Source organism: Sebastes umbrosus, chromosome 13 (assembly GCF_015220745.1).
Source record: "Sebastes umbrosus isolate fSebUmb1 chromosome 13, fSebUmb1.pri, whole genome shotgun sequence".
NCBI lineage: Eukaryota > Metazoa > Chordata > Actinopteri > Perciformes > Sebastidae > Sebastes > Sebastes umbrosus.
In genome coordinates, this window is record NC_051281.1 from 11464824 (window position 1) to 11485129 (window position 20306).

Consider the following 20306-nt stretch of genomic DNA (forward strand, 5'->3'; position numbering starts at 1 on the left):
AAAATAACATAATGCTGAACACAACTGGCCATAGCTAATTTATAGCACATTTTTCCTGACTTAAATACTAGGCTATATAGAAAAACAGGGACACCGCGTCCAGTGTGAGAGTGAGGCTGCGTGTTATCTGTATATTCCCAGGTGCATTTATGCAGAATTTACATTGGTGTTAACACTGCCCGGCGGCTTTTCTCCTGTTAATCCGGTGTTATCTTATTTTATGGAAACTGGATCTCGGTGTCCTCTCCTGCAGACGGTGCAGCGACTAACCCACTATGGACTCTTGGAGGTTGAACACTTGCATGCATCCTGGGCAGCATCCCTTTCCCCTCTCCTGAAAATAGGTTCCCACATGCATGAGTAGACATAAACATAAACAGGTAATTTCAAGCATTGTAAAGCTGATGCCAGTGGCAATATTTTATGGTTAATATCTGTGGTAATACTCAACAGTTTGACCATTTTTATGCCAAAAAGTACTCTTTTTTCCTCTCGTAACATCTTACCTTTTTTTGTAACTTCTTGTTGGAGTGGAAAAGCCTCTTAAAAATGTTTATAACATCTTTTCAGGTTGTATTTTTGCACAATAATTGCTGATGAAACGTGAACCATAAACCGTGAGACGTTCCTGCTGTCTGTTAAGCTGCAGATTTTTTTTTTACCTGCCCTTACAGAATCAGTTTGTGACCTCTGTGTTACAGGAGCAAAGGTGAACACTTGGCTGGGCCACGGGGAGTTTGGTTTGCATTAATCACACCGACTGCAGCGAGCCTCTTGTTCTGTCACAACCTGAACCACGTGGCTTTAACATGTATGACATGAGGCAGCTGAATGACAGTTTTTGCTATTGATTCAGCAGAGGAGACGGCTGATTCAGTGCAGGTTGCGTTGCAAATAATTTCATCATGACTGAAGAAATCCCACGGAAAGAAATCCAGTTGTACATAGAGGAAACTTTGAAGGTGAAGCGTGTAAACAAAGATAACGAGAAGACTTTTTAAAGTAACTCAAGATAATCTAACCATACGGAAGTTCAACTCTAATCTTATTTACATCTCCTCCCAGATTCTTACAGTTCCTCACGATCTTTAAGTTGTAGTCAGTGGAGCAGCTGGAGCTTCAACACCATGGTGCTTTAAGGCTCCTGGCAGCTGCTGCTGCCCCCCCCGATGAGAAATTATAGAGATTGACAAAAAGATGGGCTGGCGGCTGGCTTTGCTCATACCGGATAGTTTCCTCCAAGGTCAGGGATGAGGTGGTGTATGACTCATATTAGTTCATAAATCTTTCAATGGGAGAAGAGATAAAAAAGCCAATACCTGGAAACAGGTTGGTGTCTGTCCAAATGCTGCAGGAGCAACAGGATCTCCTACAAATACAGTTGTACACAACCAATTTGCTTTGACAAACAAAACTGTGAGAAAATGTAATTGCTGGCTGATTTAAAAAAACAAGAAAAAAAGTAAATGATCTTAGTCAGCTGATTGAGTTTGAAGCGGAAAAGGAAATATCTGTCAGACCCTTTAGCGTAATTTTTCGGTTGCAGTAAACACATGCTTAATGTTGTGAATTAAACAAAAACACTTGCTTAGGTTTAGGAAACAAAACCACTTAGTTAGGTTTAGGAAAAAAACAACATGGTAGGGCTTAAAATGACTAAGTTTGTAAAGGGAAAATGACTCTGAATGTTGTGAACACAGGACACAAATGAACAGCTGATTGTAAAGTGAAAGTGAAACTTAACGCACGGCACACGGACAGCGGTCTTCTGGATGAAAGCCTTGGGTTTGTTGGACCAATCCCCTCCCGCCCACCCATTGCTATAATGCTGATTATTTGTATATGAGCATAATTTAAGGAGACAAGGTTGTCAGGAGAAGAAACGCGACCAGCTGAAGGACGTTGGTTCGGTCGGTGAAGGATGAAAAACAGCAAGCACACCTTTGAGAATGAAATGAGTCTGACAGCTGCGTTATGTTTTGTGTCACGTAGGTTCACGTAACACGATAATAATTTCCTGTGTCTTCTAATGATGCTTCTTCTCCTCACATCTCCATCTTTGTCTCTTTTCTCCTCCCCGGGTCGTTACGGGACGATATTCGCCTGCTAATTTAGAGCAGATTTATTCTGATTCGTCATTAGAGGCTCACAAGTCACACCTTCCCTTCTTCCTCAATGCCTCAATTTAGCGTGACCTTCCCAAAGCTCTGTCTAGCCAATATGTCTCATTACTGCACCATGGGGGGCTGAGACACACACACACACACACACACACACACACACACACACTGAAACAGACGTTCACACAGATTACAGATAATTAAAGAAAGCATAAGAATACTGACAGGCACAAACAAATCAAATGCATGAAAACATAATGCACTTCCTTGTTCAAGCACACACGCACGCACACACACACACACACACACACACACACACACACACACGCACACACACACACAGCAGAGTATCAGTGACTGACAGAAAAACTCCAGAGAGAAAAAGAAGTAGGTCTAAGAAGAAGTGAGGCCGCATAGTGACTTGACAGATTTATGCACACACACACACACACACACACACACACACACACAAAACCTGCTGCAAAACAAAAGTAAAATAAACAGACACAGTATAAACAGAGTATTATTTGATATAAGGTTTTATTAGAAGAGGGTGTTTGTGTGTGTGAGGCCATGAAACCTCCTCGACGTGTTTGCCATCCATTTGTGCGACGGTCACGAGGTGACATCACTCCCGAGGCTCTCATTCAGCGCAGGTTCACAGCTACACACACACGGAGATGATCTTAAAAACAGTTTATTCATTCAAGCAGAAAAAGCAATTTCATACAAACAAGAGCTCTCAAGTTCTGGATTTGTTTTTACCTAAGCCAAATTGATTTTTGCTGTTTAAACTTATTTATACCTATAACCCCATTTTATCATTTGCATATAGGGATGCACCGATCCCAATTTTTCAGTCCTGATACTGATATCGATACCTGGGCTTTGGGCACACCAGCAACTTGGTAAAACATAAAAAACTAAACAGGAATTACAATTCAAGTGTCAACCTTTTTAATTCAACAACAAATTGGTCAAAACTTAAACAGGAATTAAAATTACAGTATATAATGTATATAGTGTACGGACATAAAATTGTAGGTGGAGAGTAATGAAGGATTTATAGTAGGAACCAGGGGGGGAGGATGAGAGAGCTGAGCTGAGCCGAGCTGAGCAAGTTGAGGTTCAGAATCAAAAACACAGCATGGAGAAGACTCAGATTACTCAAAAGCAGAGCGTCCAAGAACAACTAACTACTGAGGTGGTTGCAACAATGATCTGGCGATGATGAACTGCAGGGTGATGAGCTTGATGGAAGGCAGGTGTGGGTAATCATCAATACTGGCAGACAGACAAACACAGGCGAGGGGGAGAAACACAAAGAAACAGAGAAAACCCAGAGTCACAGCGGAGACCGTGACATCTGATCTTCTCCAACATCTCTGTTAAACAATCCAAACAGAAACTTTGCTCTATTATTACAGTTTATTTCTAACTGACATCTTTTAGGAAATTACACCCAACTGGGACATTCAGTCACACATTATCCACAATAACAATCTCCAGTTGGTATATAGAGCGACAGATTCCCTAAATGGAGCAATAACAGAGTACGCACTCAGATATATGTGGGCTTGAGGCATTAACACAAAGACATCCAAAAACATTTTAATTTACATGCCACCTCTCTTTTTTTCTTAAATGCACACTTGTACCATAGAACATATCCCTCTTTACACACCCATTTCATGCAACATTGACCAGGCCCAGGGGCAGTATTCTCCATCCTGGTAAAGACCTCCTCTGTGGACTGTGGAAGATGGACCTACGTATATCCTCAGATGGCTGGCTGAGGCAGATGGAGGGTTGCAATGCTGGTGTTGGTTGGTTGGTTGGTTGGTTGGTTGGTTGGATGATTGGTTGGTTGGTTGGTTGGTTGGTTGGTTGATTGGTTGGTTGGTTGGTTGGTTGGTTGGTTGGTTGGTTGGTTGGTTGGTTGGTTGGTTGATTGGTTGGTTGGTTGGTTGGTTGGATGATTGGTTGGTTGGTTGATTGGTTGGTTGGTTGGTTGGTTGGTTGGTTGGTTGGTTGGTTGGTTGGTTGGTTGATTGGTTGGTTGGTTGGTTGGTTGGATGATTGGTTGGATGGTTGGTTGATTCTTTCTTTCTTTATTTTACATGGATTCATGTATTAGGGCTCACTCATTTGTTTCCTCTCTCAATAACTCAAGTTCCTTAAACCATGGAGCCCAACCCTTATTGTTTTGTTTCATTAAATAATACATCAAACAATATGCAATTGTTATGAAAATTGCAATAGAAATCAATCAAAACTGGTTTACACAACTAGATATGGACATGTTGGGTGCTTTTTTTATCAGTAATGCAAGGGAGGAATGGTACAAGGAGAAACAGCTAGTGAACTGCAGGCAACAGTTCAAGACATCATCAAGGTAGATAACTCCTGTGTGCAGTCCTACTGTATACAAACACTCCCGGAGTGTCATGAGATCTGATCTCGGTTTCCTATTGTATGACTTGACATGGGTATTAGTCCGCTATCTGGAATCAGCTCTCTGTGATTACCAGTCACTGTCCTATCAGCTAGATGTTGGTGCTTTTGCCAGATATACTCAGATATTTAACTTAAAAATGCTATAAAATATTTAGTTTCTAACATCAGCAGACTGTAGTTCATCTGTTCCCTCATGTCATTGTCCCGACTTTTTTATAGATGCAGCTTGGGTGTCTGTTGGTGACGGGGGGGAAGATACGAAGGCACAGAGACAGCTAATCGAATGTTATCCTTATCATAGACATACAGAGCTGAAGATGAAAAATGGCAGAATGAAAGCATATATACGCTTCGATGTGAGCGTAATGGGAGCTGATGCCCTGAGGGTGTGTGTGTGTGTCCCTGTCAGAGGTAGAGCTCGTGTTCACATGATGACAAATTGTCTCTCTGGCCGACTGCGTGTTCATGCAGTGTCACTCATATGTCTCCTGTTCACTCCTCACACACACACACACATACACACACACTGTCAGGTCTCTGGACAGAGTGTGTGTGTCACTATAATGTAATGTTTTTTATTGACCTGAGGCCCAAGGACGCCACAGCACTCCCCACCTAATGGACGGCTCTCGTCCTCCTCCTCCTCGTTTCATCCACAGTCTTCCTCTCTCAACCCGTGATCTCCTCCCATCTCATAGACTCCTTCTCGTCCTGATCCTCCCTCCTCTTCTTAATCTCCTCAATCTCTCTATAATCTCCCACTCTCTTCTCAAAGTGAACGGGGAAGAGGAGAGGAATGAAAGTCGAGGAACTGTAACGCGTTTTTAACACACACTCACTTCACACACTCCATTTAAAGTGAAATCGAGTGTCTGGTGAAAGCCGCCCTTCATTTATCTGACAGATAAAATGAGGGGAAGCTTGCATGCGTGTGTGGGAACCCTACAGTATATTAGAGCTGGGTTATGGACAAGTATGCAAATGTGTGAACATATTTCTGCATATGTGTGCATGTTTAATCTTTAACAAAACACCAAGAAATGAGTTTTAAATTTTATGGCAGACACTGTTCATAGCTATACCTATGAAAAGTAATGTAATTCGTGTAATCATTTTGTATTTAATCCACATAATCGTGAACCAGGAAGCATAAATAGCGACAATCGCAGTATAGGGAGGACTTTGGGGTGAATAAGTGGGTCAAAAAACACCGGATTTTTGCCCAGGAGACCGGTGTTCATACCCTGTGTGAATGAAACCAAAGGTCAACTTTAATTTATTTGTCACGTAACTTCCGTTAAATTACGCCACTTCTGGAGTTATTTTAACACAAACCACGATCTTTTCCTAAACCTAATTAAGTAGTTTTATTGCCTAAACCTAACTAAGTTGTTTCCTGTGAAGATGGAATTTTATTTTGAAAAGACTGTATGCATGCTGTTGTTGTTCGTCTTCCGGCTGCCACAGAGGATCATCGGAAATTGACATGTGTTGTTGGACATTCGTAGGAGGAGGCACGAAAAATGAGGAATACGTTTTCGTAAGATCTCAAACGTATCACTATATGAGGATACGTTGCAGGCTTTGTGACACATGTAGGCATGGGCATGAGTTTGATCACTAAAGTGTTAACAATTCATCATGAGGGAGACAGGAATGTCCGTACCAAATTTAATGGTGATCCAATAGTAGGCTAGATATTTCTATCTGGACCAAGGTGGTGGACTGACGAAAAGCAAAAGCTATATCACAGCTTTGAAAAGATTGTGAAGAACAAAAAATGATCTTGCCTATATAAATTAATATTTCAGGTGTGTGTGTGCAGACTAATGAGATCTTTTCCCAATTTCATTGGTCACTTACAGGAAATCCCCAAAGTCCTCTCAGCACCATCAGCGTCTAGATACTGAACCACCAGGGGAAAACAATCACCTGCTGTCTTCACAGGTCGTTAATTAATTTCAGGATGGGGTCTAATCACTTCAGTCTCCTGTGTAAACTCTTGACTCTTTTGCAATTTCAGTCACACAATAAAAAGTGACACCTTGTGGGAGATTGAAATCTCAGAGGTTTCTCCCGAGGTGTGACATTTCTACAGCTTTGTAGTCTCAAAGACCAAAACACAGCAGTTTATTTTCTCTGCTACATTCACTGTACCTTCTCAATAAGCAGCAGGACACACAGATCAATGAACTATGACATTTTAATCATGTTTTTTTTGCGACATGTTGAAATCTGGGCCTCACGGTGATTTACTAGTAAACAGTCCAAAGCAATAACTGTATGCTATACGTTTTTTTTTTTGTGTGTTGTTCGGATAAATAACTTTCAGGCAAGATTGTTTCGTCAAAAATCCATCACGGACAAACAGGAGCAGAATTGTTTTTAACGGATTTCATTTAGCAGGCTCCTTCATGAGCTGACTTTAAATGAAGCGAGTACAATAACTTGAATGGCAGACGCTCTTAAACATTGATTCCTGGCCAACCAGCATTGTCAAACCCACCGCAGAGCAGCGCGTCATCCTCTGGTTAATTAACGGTGACGGGACTCACATAAACATGGCTGCACTGACAGACGACAGTTACTGAAATAAAGAGGTGGCTGTGTTAAACTTGAGCTCATCGAAAAGAAAAAGCTGTTCCAATCAGTGAGCTATACTTAGCTGCTGTTTGTCAGTCATCTTTATTTTAGCCTGTTTTCTCCTGAATCTATTTATCTGCAGCTCTCCTTGAGATTTAGTCAGAGAGTTACCAGCCCGTTCTCAGCAGGGCGTCAAATGCCGAGGCTTTGTCACGGCCGTTGGCACATGGTACCCTTTAGCGCCGGTATGAAACACACCGGGCGTTCCATTAACTATAATGTAAACCCATCAGGGGTAACGGTAAACGCTCCGAGAAGGTCCGCTGGGTGTGTGGTGATGTAGTTAAAAGAGCGAAAAGACACACAGGGCGGGTGGGAGGGAAGGTGGATGGGTCCACCAAACACAAGGCTTTCATCCAGGAGACCGCTATTTGCGTCCGGTGCATCACATTACAATCAGCTGTTCATTCATGTCCCGTGTTCACAACGTTCAGTTTCATTTTCACTTTACAATTGTAGTAGTTTTAAGCCCAACCATGTCGTTTTTTCCTAAACCTAACTATAGTGGTTTTGTTGCCTAAACTTAAAGTGACACCGAGGTAACTATGTGGTTTTGATGCCAAAAATAGCGTGACACCAAGGGGGCGTGACGCCAAAGCGGCGGTTTGTGACGAGTTGGGATGAGAACATGTTGAAGTTACTGTGAAAGTTTAAAGGAGGATGGAAAACAACTGACACCACCATGACAACTTATAGATATTATATCCCTGATACAGAGCAGAGTCGAGTAGCAATGTCATGTCCCTAAGTGGCAATTTGTGTCACAATAGATAATCAATACAAAAGGTAAATAGGTTGTCACTGTTGTAATCATCACTGTCACTAACACCGTCTATAAAAAGCTTCAAGAAAAAGCCAGACGCGAGGGGACTACATATGTTGCACATCCACAGCTGTTAACAGGCCAAATTACATCTTGTTTCAAACACAAGCAGATGGAATAAAATAATTCACATACCTGTTAGTGACACTTTTAAAGAGGTAAAACCTCCGTCCTAATGGAAGCAAATTAACTCATTGTGTAGAGGATGCTGGGAGTCCAGGAGGACGACCTGTGATCTTTGTATGGCTCTGAATTGATACAGGACTTGCAAAGTGCATGCGGGCTTTCGCCTCCATATAGTACTGTATATGTGGCTATTCTTTTCACATCCTGCGGCATTTTTTATTCAGTGATTAAAGTGTATTCCCTCTGTATTTATGCACAGCTAACAGAAGTATGCACGGACAGAGCAACATCTATGGTCGGCTCTGTGAGTGGGTCTCGTAGGCGCTGAGTAAAGCCGACACTTTTTCAGATTGGACTTGAGAGTACTTTATCAAGAGCACCGGGTGTCTAAAAAGCTGACTTTAGTCCACATCATGACACCTGTGTTGGAAAGTGTTTTATTCATGCACACAATTGCAATCTCAACACAGGTAGGAGGGGAGCTGGATGGGTCCTTTATTCTGACTGCCTGCTTGTTCATGATCTCTGCCTGTTTTTGTTGTTTTTATTACCTTTCTGCTCCATTTTTGGACTTTGCTGACTGCTAACCTGTCGCCAACAAAGACCTCATCTGCTCACCTAATAGAGGTTTAATATTGATCGTCTCATTAGATTGTGGGATTGACGTCAAACAAGCGTATTTTCCCCAAATGTCACACTGTTGCTGTGACGACAACTGTCTCATAAAGATGGCTCATAATGCTAATGCCCATTAAATACCAATTTAGAGGCTGTAAGGAAACTCTTAACAATATCAGTCACATAGTTATCACCATTAACAAGGCCGTAACCTCTTTTTTTGCTTCAACGTCGTGGCAGTGGATGACTGTAAATCACACCAGGTACACACTGAGCATTGATTCCACCGTAATAGTTTATCGACCGTGATGACGTGGTATTGGCTTGGGCATACAAGCTACAGGAGCTCATATTGTCTTAGAAAAGATGGATTGCCAGGTGTGAAATCACCCGGCGTGGTAAGCCCCGGTGCATCACGGGTTTTCAAGGACGTTGGAGGGCGAGCAAGGCAAAGAAGTATTTTCTTCCCAGAAAAAAAGAGAGGGAAGAAGCCACCTGAGAATGGAGAGTAGATTGTCATTCAGCAGGCGTCTGATGGCTGTCAGGCAGTTCTCTTCCACTGCAGATGTGACGCAAACACACATCCTCTTTCTCTCCGCTGTGTCATCCTCTCTTCCTGCTCCACGTCCTTTCCTTCATCTTCTTCTTTCCTTTCCTCGTGTTGCCTGCTGTTTGCTCACTCCATTTCTCTCTCCACTTTTTTTTTATAGCTCTCTGCCCTCCCACCTCTTCATTTCCCCCCCTTCTTTCTTCTTCTCTCAATCCTCTCAGCGGAGATGAGTGGGTGGAGTGAAGCATTGTGCCCTGGAGATTGTTGTGCCATCCGCTTTTCAGACGGGCCAGACCTTGTGTACGTGCTGTGTCTGTGTGTGTGTGTGTGTGTGTGTGTGCACGCAGAGCCCCAAACACAACAAGAAAAATGGACATTCCCTTTTTACTCGGGCTTAAATAAATGATCTGAGGTATTGGTTCAGCGTTGATGTCCTACAAATATATAAATCTCACTTAGAAAATGACAGCTTATTTTCTATTTTTCCGGCTCCCTACTGCATTTCCTGATTTTGCGCTATCTTTCTTATTTTTTTATTCAGATTTTCTTTCTTTTTCCTTTCTCCCTCATGACTTGTCCTCTCCTCCTCTCATTCGTTTCCATGTCAGCTCAGAGAGAAATGTATTCCCCCCCTCCTGTCTCGCTACATTTCCACATATCTTCTCACTTACCCTGCCTTCGTCTCCTCCCCTCCTCCTCTTCCTCCTCCTCCTCTTTGGCCATTTTTAGACAGTAAATCCCATCCTCTCCTACAGAGAGTGTGTATGGAAGTGTGTGTGTGGTTTTAAGAGATAGTAAAGGATGCACACACACACAGAGAGAGAAACACAAAAGCTGAGCAATATGCCACCACTCACCTTGCCAACCCTCTTAAAAATCCTAAACACACCGACTGTGACCGGGTATGATACTTTCACCAACGCACCACTGTAAACCACCGAATGCTATTTTCCAACATATAATCCCATTTGCATTTATGGAGAAGGGAGCGGGAAGGCAGTGATACCAATTCTCCACTAGAATAATTGGTTTTCTGGGCTAGAATGAAAAAAAAATGACGCATCGTTGGACAAATCAAGGCAGTTACCGAATGATTACTGAACATCGGGATGGTGGAACAGCTTTTTTAACCTAATGAAACACATTCGCTGTGCTGTTATTCAGCCCATTGGGTTTGTTTACTGTGGTTGAGACGGAAAGAGAGGAGGTTTTCTTTTTCTTTTCTTTCTTCAACTCTCTGCAAGGTGAGCTGCTGTGTTTGAGTTGAACTTCTGTGGGTGTCCGAAGGTCAATACCGGTATTTTTCTTGCTGAAACTACAAATCATTTCCTTGTCCTTGTTCAGCGTCTTTAAAGTTCAAGTTCAAGCCCCAAATTAAAGGTATTTGCAAAATGTAGAAGAAGGTCCGCACACTGTAGCTCCCTTTAAGAGCAATTTATTGGCACATCTTAGTTAGTGACGTTTCGAGCTGATGCTCTTCTTCAGACTTAAACAAAATGTAATAAATTAAGTCTGAAGAAGAGCATCGGCTCGGAACGTCACTAACTAAGATGTGCCAATAAATTGCACTTAAAGGGAGCTATGGCGTGCAGACCTTCTTTTTTCAGAATTTTTCATTTCTGTCTTTTATTGGTCCAGCACCAGCCTACTACGGTTTTGGATGTGCGCGACCACTTTCCATTATTTGTAGGTAGTCTGTGAAGAGTCTTCTTAAAAGAACAGTGTGTAGGATCTGGCGGTATCTAGCGGTTAGGTTGCAGATTACAACTTCTCTCTTGTGCCAAGCGTGTAGGATTGGTGCGGTGGCCGACATGACAATGCAAATGGCCCTCTCTAAAGCTGGTTGGTGTTGTAAGAGTAGAGTGCTTAGAGTGAGTGGTGAAGCAAGAGAGAGAGAGAGGCAGCGACGGGTGCAAGTAACATTATCGAGTTTGTTTTTTCTGTTCTGGGCTACTGAAACATGGTGGTGCAACATGGCAGACTCCGCAGAGAAGACCTGCTCCCAATGTAGATAATAAAGGTTCATACGGTAAAGAAAACATATTCTTATTAATATATTCCATTTCTGCCAATAGATCCCCAAAATGTTACACACTGGTCCTTTAAGCATTTGATCATAATGGGTCACTGAAGGGTGAAATCTGGGAAAAATAAATATGTTAATACATTTAAAACTTTATTTCTATGTGACTGTGGCCAGGATGTAACCTTCATCAAACAACACGACTAACTAATAGCTGACATGTAATTAAAGCCCGACAATCACCCCGGTCTATAATGGATTTTCAGTTCGACCAAGATATATTGGCCGTGTGTGATTGTTTTTTATATTTACCCACACTGATTGGTTTGTTAACTGATAGCAACATTTAAATGGGCTCAGAAGTGTGTGGATATCTCAGATTTAGATTTTAAGGTTGAGACTGTTAATAACTGATAAGAGCCTGGATTTACAAAGAGAGAGAGAGTTTTGCTTATTATTGTTTATCTATCGTATCTCTCCTCACCTGACAGCTGTTTCATGAAGTAGTGAGGTGCTGAAGCTGTGGTACTGTAGTACTTACATCACCAGAAAAAACAGATGCCCGACGTTCGCTGTCCAAGGTGCTGAAATAACCGTTGAAATACATCAAGATGATGCAATGAAATACACTTTATAACTAGTTTTGCAGGTTCTGCTGGCTGATAAAATACAACTGCATTGATTTATGATTGGTGTTACTATTACCTGAAGCAAGTTTTGGAGTGTGGAGCATGAAAGCTGCAGTGACAACATGTTGATAGATATACGTTTCTAGATTTTGTGCTGAAAACTTCCTCTTTGCAAAGAAAAAACAATAGACCCTAGTTCCCTTCATCTCCACCAGGTACTATGAATAAAGCTACATGGATGCAGAACAGAATCGCCTGAAGGAACTACAGTGGCTGACAAAGTGGAGCCCAGCAGGTGAGAGAGAGTCATGTCATATATGAGTAATTACCCTCCTAAAATACTGCATGGAAGGCATCATGTCAGCTGTGACATGGTGCTACTAATAGCAAAAAGCATGGCACATTTATAGGCTTTTCATCAAAATACATTACGAAAGTACTTTAGAGAATCATACATACATCTGCAATATAAATCAAAGTGATATATAATACAAAACACACCACTGATGCACACAAAGAGTTTCATTAGAGATCTCCATCTGTATTTCTCCTGGCCTCTCTCCAACTGCTGCCTACCATATAAACAATCTGGCCACCCAATTAGAGAGCACAGAATGGGCCGTAATTAGAAATAGATTAACTGGGATGCACAGCAAACAAACCAGGACTTCACAGAATGGAAAGACTGCGCAATGACAGCTCTGTGATAAGTACGTTTTTATTGGCACTGGATGTAGAAACCTCCCCCAGATTCTGAGTTTGACCTCTGATGTCGGGAACAAGCAGCAGGTGACTGAAGTTGTTTATCACTGGAGTTGCGGCACGGAAAAGTTTATTAGAGGACGCCTCACTGTCCTCAAAAGTGTGTTGCTTTATTATTAAATACTATTCCAAACAAACGAAAGCATGAATATCAGTCACCAGATTTGCAGAACATATAAATGCATGTTGTAACATGCTTAACAAGACTGAGGCGATTCCTAAGATTATTCTAAGATTTTTGCCTACAACAGGGGCCATTCTCAAACACCCTCTCCCTACCTACTTACACTATGTTTGCACGTTCGCGTGGAGGGTCCGCCATATTAAGTGCCATCACAAACCAATTACTGGGGAGTAGAAGTGGGTTATATTACCCTCGGACAGCGAGTCTGCATTATGGATGAATAAAGAGAACTGGATACAGCGTTGTAGGTGAGCTCCCATTCATTCCTATGAAAGTTGCTCAGTGGCGCATGAAGCCAAAATGGCTCGACTGCAGAGTGATAAAGTACCCGGATCATCCGGCGACCTTCTGCATCTCAAACTAAGATAGACATTTAAATTTGTCGTACAGACATCAACAACTTTACGTTCCATTGTAATTAGGATCAAATGTCTAGTCTAGAAAACGGTAGACATGTTCATTTGATTGTAGTAAGTATTGTATATTTACAGGGACTGTTGCAAGAAATGTCACCACAGAAGCATTGGAGTAAGTTTTATTTTTGATATTTAGTTTAGTATATTGCATATGCATTTTATTTTTAATACTGTGAACCTTTGCACATCCCCTCCACTTGATACGAAACCATGGTTACGAAACGTTGCGACAGTTTCCATCGGAGAGAGGGAGGTTCGTCTTGAGAAAGGCCCTGGGTCTCATTTATAGGCCTAATGGATTCAGGATGAAATATGGTTATGTTGGATTTATTCTAATTTGTTTGAATGCAATTATTTTCAACATCAACATTAAAAGTCAACTGTGTCTGCAGTGATCTAAGTGCTGACCAACTTTCACCTCTCCTGCCTTATTGGCCAGGTGAGGTGGGCGTGTGTGTGTGTGTGTGTGTGTGTGTGTGTCCACCCATCCATCCCTCCATCAGGAGTCTTGACAAGGTACATGTATCACTTAGCCCTGGGCTGTCTGGCCTTTCCCATCAGCCCCTGCTGCCTGGAAGATTAATGACCGTCTTAATCTCACACTTAGAGACTGTTAATAGGTGGACCTGCAGACGGACAGATGGACAGACAGACCACTGGGGCACTCTGCAGGAAAAGAGACCCTCATTTGAGACCTTTTGCCATTTATTCACCTATCTTTGTAAAGTACAGCATCAGTGTTTTAAGGTTCCTTATTACCATCACGCCAGGTTCAGTTTGCTCATAGAGTGCTGCAGAGATGATGTATTTTTGTTGGCCAACCCGGAAGTTAGCATCACACTGGTTCCCTCAAAACACAGATTTTCGCCGAGGAGGCCGGTGTTCGTATCTTGTGTGAAACCAGAAGTATACGTTGATTTATTTGTCACGTAACATTCGTACTTAAGTTACGCCACTTCCAATGTAATTTCAAGCCAAACCACAATATTTTCCTTAACCTAATTAAGTAGTTTTGTTGCCTAAACCTAACCAAGTTGTTTCCTGTGAAGACAAAGTTCATTTTGAAAAGACTGGAGTGGAAATTGACAAATGTGTCTCGTGTTGCTGGACATTTGTAGGAAAGCGGACGAAAAGCGGTTTTAGGACTCATTCCTGCAGCACTCTATTCATCAGATAAGAGATGATCTAAATATGAGAAAAGACAAATCTTGTCCTTTAGGTTGTCTCTTACAGGTATTTATGTCTTGTTCAGCTTCAGGTGTTTTGAACACTTTCATAACTCTCTAACTCAGTGGATTTTAGTCCAGTTCCCATTGCATGGAGGTCAAAGAAAAGGTCATTCTGTTTTTCCTTCCAATCACTGAGAAAACTCCTCAGTGCCTCTATTAAACATCTGTTGGACACATCTGTTTGACCTCAGCTCAGAAAACGAAAACGAAAGGGGTCACTGGTTTGACTCATTGAAATTACATTTAGGAAATGAGTGAATGAGTTATAAGTAACTCAGTTTTAAAAAAAAGCATTTACTCTTGTTATCACCTCTCAGATAGTGGTTGATTGACATCTCCCTTTCCTTTTATTTTTATGTCTTTATTATAGGAGACAGTGGAGAGATGACAGGAAATTAAATTAATGGTCAGTGCCTTGTCCGTTAGGCCACCAGGGCTCCCCACCCTATTGTTACTCTTATTAGTACATAGAGTTTGGTGACATCTCTTAATCCCCGGCACAGCTCCACTCAACTGACCAGAGATCTAATCAGCCACAATAATTGAAAGCACCTGTGTGGGTGTGCAGAGCATTTCATTTGCAAAGTAACACGTTTGGGTCAACCATGTGACCGGCAACATATTTAGAGAACACCATACCTGAGAGTTAGTTTAAAAAGTCAAAAAGGTTTTATTTATAAATAATGACATGAATATCCAAAACTATAAAAGTCTGGAGGCCAAAAAGAACAAAAGGATGGAGGAAGTCTGGGCCAACCACATCATGGGCCGTAGGACCCAAAGCTTCCTCTCTAAACTATCAAAAACCGTGAATAAACTACAAGTAAAGCCTCGAAAACTGAACAGCCAGTCCTCCATCTTCAAAAGAAATGAACACAAAAACAAGGAGCAAAGAAGGAAAGTCACAACAGGCAGTAGGTTGTTTGATCTAGAATGAGAGAGCTCCTTCTCCTCCAGCCTCCCTTAAATATGGAGGCAGGGCCGCCCACTAATCGTGGTGGATCAGGAACACCTGAGAGTGAGGAGAAGAGCACAACAAGACAGGGGGGAGCGTGTAGCATATAAATACTTAAGGGGAGACTCATGCACTGGTCACTTTTGAGATTGTGTGCTATTTTGCTTCCAAACATGTCTTCTTTCAGACTGGTGGAAAGAAAACAGTCAAAATACACATTTAGGTGTTTATTTTACTACTTTGTCTATTTGTATCTGTAGATTCCCTCCATATTTAACCGTAACATTTCAGAAAACTTGTAATACAACAAATAATTCTCTTAATGTAAGTAATCATCTGGGGAAGCCTATACACCTGTTATGTCTTCATAATGTATGGAATTTTATAATGTACATCATTTTAAAGGCCGTTTTCTCAAAATGAGTTTTGTCTCAGACTCTTGAGCCAGAAATATCCACTTCAGTAGCACCTACATCCAACAAACTTTACAGTATCATTCCCACCTATATTCTGAAGGTTATTTACAGAGGGGTTTGTTCATATATCATTCATGGCCTGATTTATGGAACATTTTATTCCTAAAAACAATTTTTTTTTTTCTGATTCATGGAGTGATTCAAAGAGATATCCAAAATGTCTTCTATAAAAACCTTTGACTCTAATATGTCAACAAAATGAAACCAGAATTTTTAGCCTGGCTTTATCCAATGTTCACATTTCTGTTCTGGGAATGTATGCGAATCAGCACATATTTGATCAGATAATGCACCATTTGCATATTTAAACATGACATTTCAGAAAACTTGTTATAAAAAAAATAATTACCTTGATGTAAGTCATCAACTGGAGAAGTTTCATGGTGATATCTATTAGTATTCACCAGGGTTGTCTCCCCTTAAGTAAAGAACAAGTACTTAAAATTGTGCTTAAGTAGCCTATGGTGCTTTAGTAATTAGTCATACCCTCTTAAATTGGGCTACTTTAGATAAGAAATGGTCAAAAAGCAGACTTTTTGTGGTTTAAAGTCCCCTGCCGTTTTGATTTGAAACATGCTGTTTGCCCTTCAGGTCATTTACAGAGGCACACTTTAATAGAGAAGTAACGTGATGAATTGGGTATTTAAGCACTGCCCCTTTGGCACAATAAATTAAGTTACATAATAATATAATTTCTGAGGTGAGGAGGAAGCAGAATATAGAGATGTGCACAGTAGCGACTGGACTATGAGACTATGTTGCAGGTGACTTTGTGAAACCAGGTCACACTTGAATATCGCTATGAATAATAATGTCCTCTCAGTCATTTGGCAGCAATTAGATAAATGAATGCTTATTAGTCACTTCCTGGTTTATGAGTGTGCATGCAATGGCTTCATTAAATCTCCCATAGGGAGTTTATGGAGGGAGAACTGCCACTTAACGGTTGAATAAGGACCTATTAAGTGTGTTTATAATGCTCAGTGGATTATACTCATGGTTATAAACCATAATTTGTCACAAATATATGAGCATCAATTACTAAGACATGATTGAGGATGATCATTTTGTCATTTCAGGTTCTCTTTCTGTTTTCTGCCCGAGCGAGCTCAGACGACAGTCAATTAAGCGCAGACACGCTGTATTGTGTGTCCTCGTGTCACAAAGAGCCGAAGAGACGACACCTCATTCTCCTCATTGTGTCAGATATTCATCCTGAGAATTTGGCGTATACATGATGTAGCTCTGCTCGCCTGCCATTCAGATGCACCTTGATGATTTTTGTGCTGTGATTCTTGTGGCTTTGCAGTCGTGTTGGCTCAGCGGGCTAATCAAGAGCGTCTCAAGATGACAGTATAGCTCCTCTCTGCCTCCTCTAAAAGAAACTTTACTGTCACATATGCAGGAGGATAGATGTCTGATTCATTTGTTGTACTCTATCTGGGTGCAAGGTTTATGAATATAGTTAGAGGGGATGTTAAAGGAGAGGGATTCTGGTTTTACTTCTCAGATTTGTGTGTTTTCCTTTCTGAAATATGATCCTCAGTAAAAAGTCTCTGCTGTTCTGTTTTCCCCCAACTAAGTAGAAGCAAGCCAAGAGAAAACAAAAGCAAAACATCCTTCAACTGTCCTTCAGGTTGAGCAGAATATAAAGCTACACTACACAATTGCCGTGGAATGGAAACATAAAAAAAACACATCATTAAATTTAAAAAAAAATCTGTTTCTGTTCAAATGTACCTTACGGGATATTTGTCAAGTATTTAATACTCTTATCAACATGGGAGGGGGCAAATATGCTTGCTTTATGCAAATGTATGTCTATATTTTTTATTGGAAATCAATTAACAACACAAAATAATGATAAATATTGACCAGAAACCCTCACAGGTACTGCATTTAGGATAAAAAATATGCTCAAATCATAACATGGCAAACTCAGTGTCAGTGTACTGACTTGACTATGACTTGCCCCAAACTGCATGTGATTATCATAAAGTGGGCATGTCTGTAAAGGGGAGACTTATAGAGCCCATTTTCATTCACATATCTTGAGGTCAGAGGTCAAGGGACCCCTTTGAGGTTCTTCCTCGCCAAAATTTAGTGTAAGTTTGGAGCGTTATTCAACCTCCTTCACGACAAGCTACTATGACATGGTTGGTACCAATGGATTCCATAGGTTTACTTTCTTAGTTTCATATGATGCCAGTATCTTCACTATAGCTTTAAAACTGAAAAATCACAATTTGCCTTAATGCATTAAAGAAATTAGTGCCGTTCAATCGATTTTGCATTTACGCGTCATTATCACATTAACTTTGGTAGCCCTGATACAGATTAAACCTTTGTGTGTCCAACTACACGAACAAACGTGTGTCTAGATTCAACTAACATTAATTTTTTAACACCAATGCAAACATCTGTGGACTGACGCTGCCTCTGGCTAACATTGTATACTAATTCTCAGCTGATTAATTAATTAAATTAAATTTGATAGTTTGAAGGATTGACTGTTAAATCAAGAGTTTGTCAGTTGTCATAGAAAATCCTCTGAAATACAGCAGCATTTGAAGCACATCCATATACAGTACATGCTTGTGTGTGTGTGTGTGTGTGTGTGTGTGTGTGGGTTCCACTGGTGGATCTGAGAATATCTCAAAAGTTCAGACGGTGCTGGAGGCTCGCCGTCTCATGCTGCGTGTCATCGGTCTGACAGTTTCTCACTCACACACTCACACGGTGTAAAGGACAGAGAGCACGAGTGGCACAATGATATGTTTATTGAGAGGCTTTGGATAATAGAAAAGGTGGTGGCTGCTGCTGGAATATCACAACCATCGACAAAAAAAACATGGACTTGAACTCCCTTATCTAGACACATACACACTCACACACACAGACTCACACACTTTCACACACACTCCAATCCCATCACTCCAAAGAGAGAGAAAAACTTACGGCAATGCACAGGACAAGACGGTAATCACAGTTTCTACAAGCTCATTTCTACATGAAAAATTCACAGTTACACATATATGAGGGAGATTTTTCTTCTTAGGCACAGCAAAAGCAATAAGATGTGTTTCTCAACAACAACAAAATCATGATAAAAAATAAAATATTTTGCACGTTTCATAAATCCTCCGGGGCCCAGATGGACTGAATATTTATACTGGATTAGAGGATCCTCTGTTTGCAGCCCGCGGGGACTCGAGTGGAAAGGTCGCACCAAAGGATAAAATGGTACAGGGGGATATATGGCGATAAAGGTGAAAGGACACATACATGTCTGTTTTCTCTTAGCTGGACCAGAGTAAGGACTCAGTTCATCTGGTTACCCCCCTGTATACATCTTTATATTATCTCTCTTCCTTTACATATACACATTTAGGATTTGCAGAACTTGGGACTGGAACATTTAATATAAATGTAATCCCAGGTCAGACAGAAGAATGGCTATTAGAACATTATCAGTCTACATTACAGCTCCACTGTTCAACGTCCAGCGGCGCTGGAAATGATCATATACGAGTAAATCACACACAGACAATATCACAGACAGTTACTTTTGCTCTTTTTCTATATTTGCAATTCAAGTACAGAAAGTTCACTGTGTTGTCCTGTCTGTGTTGAGGAGGACGGTAAATATATAACATTGATCATTTAGCAGCCCTCTTCTGCGCCACCAAGGCAAACCCTCACACTCCTCCTCCTCCTCCTCCCGTATCGTCTTTGGAAAACCTTGTGCTCAGATAGGAAAAGACAGTCAGTGACGTTCTCCCCCTCTCCCTCTCAGGTTTTAATACATCTGCTGTAGCAGCTGCTGGACTGTGAAGAACACGGTAGCTCTTTGACAGGATGTAGCCCACCTTTGTACTATTTAAATGAGCGCCGCTGAGTGGTAAGCTGGTGTTGTCTGTTTGTGTGAAGGGAAGCGAGCGCATTTGTTTAAATGGGCTTAAGTTCTGTTGTTTGTCATTCTGTTATTGAGTCGGTACCTTACAGATGTCTCGGGGAGCCACACAGTCAAACATGGAAGCACTGAGGCGATAAACACTTTGTTTCCAAGCAGTTTGAAAACACTGGCGAAAAGATACTCAAGAACTGAGGGGTATTGCTGGCATTTAGTCAATTTCCACACAACTTCTACACTGAACGTAAGAGCTGTTTGCTTTAAATCACAACTTCAAACATGAACATGATTCTGAATTGTGATATTTCGCAAAATAATGTTAAGTTAAATGTTAAATTGAAATTGCTTAATTGTTTAATTGTTTAATTGAATCGAAGGCCTC